Below are 6000 nucleotides of genomic sequence, written 5' to 3' on the forward strand. Positions count from 1 at the left end.
GAGAATTCTAAAACGGTTTTCCCAAAAACCGTCTTAGAATGTCTTTTAAAAAAAGGAAAATAAAAAAAAAACACTATTTTTTTGCCTAATAAAGAAGATTTATTCATGAAATCATGTAACATATAACAAATCATATATATTACTTTAATAACTATTTAAGTGACATAGCATATCTAAATAATTTATAAAGAATAAACTAAAGTCAAAAGGAAATAAATTAATAACCATTGAGCTGAACCAATGAGCATTTATATCATGTGGATAAAGAACATAAAATCTTACAAAAAAAAAAGAAAGCTAATTAATGCAATAACGATTCAAGCATTGTTTAATTCTTCATCGTCCCTCATCGCCAATCGAATGTGGTGCGGCATAATTCGAGTCTTCTTATTGTCTCTCGCAACGTTTCCAACCAACTCCAAAACTTAAAAAATAAAAACATCAAATTCCAATTTTCCAATCATCCAATTGCTCAAAAACAAACAAGTATTAGGGGAAATTAAAACAATTGAAATTCAAAAACCTAGATCGAATCACATGGTGAGATAATTTCAAAATCAGATTTAAAATTGCGGCTATTACCTCGGCTGTGAGATATTCGAGGATAGTGGCGAGGTAAGCGGGAGCATCGACGCCAACACGCTCGACATATTTTCCGGCCTTGAGGAATTAGGCGATAGGTCGACGGGGAATTGGAGGCCGGCTTTGCTACTCCTTGAGGTGGCCTTTTTGGCAGTGCTGGACCCTAGGGTTTTGCCACAACCAGCCATTGATGAACTTTAACCTAGTGGTTGGAAAGAGAGGGTTCAAGATGTGCGAAGTGAAGGTAGAAATGAGTTCTGGTGACTGAGAAATATGAGAAGAGTATGTATTTCAAGACTTTTAGTAAATGCAAGGTTTATATGGTGGGATGCGTGAAAATTCGGCCAATGAGAGTGAATGATGTGGAGCCAAACCAAAACATAAAGGAAGGGAAAGGGCATTGCAGGTGAGAGCAGAGGTGGAGCCAAACCTCAAAATGAAAGCGCGAGAGGTGATGGCTTGGGAACCCTAGAGGGGGAGTCGAAGGGGAAGTTGAAAAGTGAGAGCGCGAGAAGGTGGAAGGAGAAATGAAATATTAAAAACAGTGTAAAATATTCTAAGACTGTTTTGTAAAAAATATCTTAAAATGACAGTTTTCTAAGAGGGTTTTCACACAATTATCTTAGAATGACAACCTTCTAAGACGGTTTTTGAAAAACCCTTGTAAAGTTGTTACATTTATTTACAAAAATGTCATTGTATTCTCTCTAAGTTGTTTTTTTTTTTTTATCACAAATGATTTCTTCATGAGGTGTGTTTTGGCATGCCCCTAAAAGATTTATCTGCGGTATCCCATGCAAGTCCCTCATGACACAACAGGAACTTCTCATACATTATGAGGCTACAAAACTAGCAAGGGCTAAAACTTAAACCTAGGAACAGAGAAAGCATAATAAAGATGATAATTAAAATAGTTAATGATAATTGATACTAATTAATTAAACAATCAAATGATTGAGGTAGAAAGAAGGAAAATCCCATGATTTTCGTAATTGGATCAAATAAAAAAACTGTCTCATTAAAATTGGGACTTTTGGATAGGCGTGCTTTTTGAATTCAAAATAAATCTCAAAATAATTTAATTGAATAAAACGTAAAAGGATTGCACTCGCAAGGGGGAGGGTAAAATTAGTGGATTTGCACTATGACAAACCCACACAACTCATGCTCATGTGCATGAGACTTCCATCTCCTGGTAGCCACTTTGAAAGTCCATATCACAAAATGGTATATAAACACTTGAGCCAAAGCTATCCCAAGCAACATGGGACTTTGTCTTTTGCAATACTCAAAACTACAACATATTCATGTATGGTTGCAAAGGAAATATAAGTCACCTTGACTTTCACTTGTGATTGAACTAAGTTCAAAAAATGAAGATTGTATATGTTGGTGGATGAATACAATATATTGAAAATGAAATACATAGAAACTAATGATAAAATGTTTCAAATATTAAACACTATCATTAATGGTTTTATGGCTATCAGAAGAAAATACAAATATAAGGATAACATTATAAAACTCCTCACAACTTCACCTTTATCTAAGAGCCTAAGATCATTGTCAATCAACAACCTTTTTAGATGAAAGGAAAGAGAAATTAAATAACTTAAAACTGCTGAAATACATGTAAAGAGTGCATAAATACACAAGCATACCGAGTTTTGAAAGTGTTAAATACATCCAAGGGCATGAGTGAGTCAAGGCGCATATAATGGAATCTGATGGTTGAATATAGAAATAAAAGTCTGAAGCCTAGGCCTACCCATAACAAATACATTGAGAGATAAAGGTCTTGGACTTAGAGCAATAATCTCTAACACCCAAGCCAATTTGGAAACTACACCCAAGCATAAGTCAGTAGGTGTTTGAGCATAATTAACCAGTATACCCAAGGATGTGATCTACGCCTCTGATCACATCGTGTATCCATCACCTCCAAGTGCACTTATCCTCGAGATAGTGTCATCTCTTTACCCGTAGTATGATCCTAAAATAAAAACATAAGGGGTGAGTCATTTTGCTTCATTAGCCAAAACACAAAAACCCTAAGTCAAGTCAAAACACACAAGGATAACAACCACTGCATTGTGGTTATTCACTAGGTCTTACATGCATCCTAAGGTGTCTCTTTTTACTAACTCAATCATATAGATCACATTAGGCAACTGCCACTGAAACTCCCAAAACTCATTGGAGTTACAAAATTTTATTTTGAGTGATTACCAGGAGTACACCCTATGCCATGGTATGATGGCAAGCTCTCACTAGCTAGTTATGTCTTGCATTTGTCAGGATTGCCAAGTCGGCACTATGGAAAATGAGACCTCAACCTCAACACCATATCCCCAAGAAACAATAAGTTAGTGAACAAAACCCAGGTACCACCTGTAAGGCCATCCTAACTCTAAGGATTTAATCCTCTATCACTCCTCACCGAGTGCTTACTTTGTCATTACCATGGGGCCCAATTGCATAGGTACAAAACATCGTAGAAAGGTGAAACAAGTCCGAGAATCAATCAAACTTAAGATAATCACAAAATAGGAATCCCATCTACACCTCTTAGTGGAAACCGCCAATCGATCATCTTCTAGAGAACTCTCACAACTTCCTGCATGTCCCCCAAAGTCAACTCTCTTGAAAAAAATCTTCACATATCGTTGAGAGTCTAAATTTCCTTGTACGTCTCTCAAGCGCATTAATCTCTCGAAGGAAACATCCTAGTCACATGGGTACTTATGTTCATGTTCTCGCAAACTAACGCAAAGCATTGTACGTCGTTCGAGACACACAATGTTCACTAGAACGGGGTTCTAATCCACACCTGGTGCATGCCTTTCGAGATGCACTATGCCAATTAGAACATTGTCCTAGTTGACACCAGGACTCGTGCTCGAGTCCTTGTATCTACCACACATAGGTCTTAGCACACAAATCATTATCGTCTCCAGTTGCAAGCCAACCAGGTCACACACAAAAGATCACGTGCAACAGTGCCTGATGTCACACCTCCCGGTCTCCAATTAAAACATCACATTCCATAGTTATAGTTGCTCAAAATTCACACTCCTTTGGCCTTTCAATAATCAAAAAACAGGTCTTAACTCATTGAAATCATTAAATTCAGCACACAATCCTTAGACAAAAAATTAACAAGGAAACACATCAACACATAGTGAAAATTTAATGATTCAATACATCAAGTAACATGCATTAAAGACCCTAGGTTTTAAAAGCATAGAACATTCAAGCCTCTTTAAAATTGATCAAAAAAATTTATGATTGAAAAATTTTCATACAGCCTTAAAGGAAAATTTCTTATCTTTCCAACAAGGTAAAGTACTTCATTAGCAAAAATCTACAAAAACACATAAAAATTTCAACAAGGCAGCAAGACAGAGAGCACTTCAATTTGGACATAGTTCAAAGATTTGCGAATTTATACCTCTTCCCAAAACCAAAAAGAATTATATTTTTTACAGTGTGAAACTAAAAAACCTTCTTTTAAGAAAGGTAAAAATTACACAAAAATTCTCCCTATGTTGCTCCTAGTAAAATTTTATTTCTAACACTTTTCCCAAAACCTAAATATTTCATTTCTTATTCAACTCCGTTTTACTAGGCCTTTAGAAAATGAAGATGAAATCCATATTTTTTGAAATTTACATTTCTAAATAGAATTTATTTCTATATTTTCATAAAAAGTAAACCTTTTGTTCAGATGACAACCACATAAGCTAAAAGTTACAAAAAATTGAGCACGATCAGACACTCGTTGCACAACAAGTTAGTCACTTTGCATGTCATAGATGGGCTTCAAAATGACCCCATCTCTCAAGGTCTTGAACACTAAAGGTGTTGAAAATTGTGTCTAGAGTTAAAAACAATTTCACGAAAAACCAACAGGTAAGTTTCATTCAAGGCTTGAAACCTCGAGACTTGTCCAGAGAACTAAGCCTTCCAGCCAACCTCTCCCTAATCATTGCCCATTTTCGAAAATCCAAACTTTCTTTATAAAATATAAAAAAAAACATGGAAAAAGTTTCCTTTGTACTTGGAGCTCTTCTAAAGCATGAAAATGAACAAAAGAAGAAGATAAGTCATGCATGCAAAGAAAAAGATCTTAGCTTGTCAAAGTACAGTTGCAAAAAAACTATAAAAAAGGATACTTTTGATGTGTGCAATGAAATGGAGGATCAAATCACCATGGTTTCCAGGGTTGCGTTCACCAAAAAGACCCCCTGACCATAGATTTCACTGCTACATGAAAATTAGAGGAAGAGGTGGTTAAGATTATGTAAGCTCCCATGCCTTGCAAGCACAACACAAAACTAGTGCAAAGATTTTAGAGTGACTCTTCCTTCCTACTTGATGGTTAACGAATTTGTGTGTTTCAGAAGAGGATATGAGTGCTCTTGGTTCAATTGAGGGTCATCTGAAGCATTTTTGGTGAGAGAGAGAGAGAACCTAACTTGTTTGCTAAGTTGAGGGAAAATGAGTAGAGAGTGAGTGTGAGGGGTATGCATGAATTTTGATTGGTTAGGAGGGTGGTGTGTGAAGGTTGAGTGTTGAAGTGGCTAAAGAGAGGATTCAGGAAGGGTGTGGCAAGGAATTGTCAGCCCCTTCCCCCATTGGTGACTAGAGATTTGCTATGATTGTGAAAAGGGTTTACACTGGGTAATTAATTTACACAGTGTAACTCTACATTGTAAAAATATATTTTTCTCGTGACGGAAATTATTTTTCTGCTAACTTTAAGAATTAAATTTAATCAAATTATTTTTTTATAAAACTTAATACTTGAGATATATTTGTGTAATTAAATAAATTCTAATGATCAAATATATATATTCTGTCTCTTAAAAGGAATTAAATCACATCAAAATGTCATAGGCAAAATAATTCACTAGCAAACACTTACCGACAATTAATCTAAAGAAAACCAATTATTTAAAGACATTTCGCTAACAAATAAATAAGTTAACACTTAACGTTTAATCAAATCACACACTACATGCAATTCTCATAACAAGAAACACCGAGATATAATTACACACATATTCACATAATTGATTTTTGTAGACTTTTCTAAATAACCATTATTAAGAAACTACTAATTTCTTCTATTTTTCATTATTTTACACAATTATTTTATTAATCACATGCAATTTCTGAAGACATTCTTATTATAAATAATTAAATAAATCTTAATTAAATTACTTACGTAACAATTTACAGGGTTATAAATTTTGAAGTGTTACAAATGAACATTTTAGTTTATTAAGAATCTGAGTTATATATTAATAAATAAGAACCTAAGTGAGCATGTCCATTACCAATCCAAAAATAATATTCTAACTTCAAGTCTTAAAATTATAGTGACCATCCCTATGTGTTTTGGGTGTTGTTGGG

The 6000-nt window shown here is 34.6% G+C and overlaps 1 long non-coding RNA gene across 2 annotated transcripts; it reads right to left on the reverse strand.

Moving 5' to 3' along the window:
* Window positions 1-2190: 2190 nt before the first annotated feature.
* On the reverse strand, window positions 2191-5203 carry LOC102668702 (uncharacterized). 2 transcript variants are annotated; one of them, XR_417530.4, is made up of 2 exons: window positions 4794-5203; window positions 2191-2575 (listed from the first exon to the last, which is right to left on the reverse strand). It is a non-coding gene; the product is annotated as an uncharacterized lncRNA (long non-coding RNA). The 2 variants fall into 2 exon arrangements; XR_005888077.1 differs by having other exon boundaries at window positions 3148-5203.
* Between the last annotated feature and the right edge of the window lie 797 nt (window positions 5204-6000).

This window comes from Glycine max, chromosome 13 (genome assembly GCF_000004515.6).
Source record: "Glycine max cultivar Williams 82 chromosome 13, Glycine_max_v4.0, whole genome shotgun sequence".
In the NCBI taxonomy this organism is placed as follows: Eukaryota; Viridiplantae; Streptophyta; class Magnoliopsida; order Fabales; family Fabaceae; genus Glycine; species Glycine max.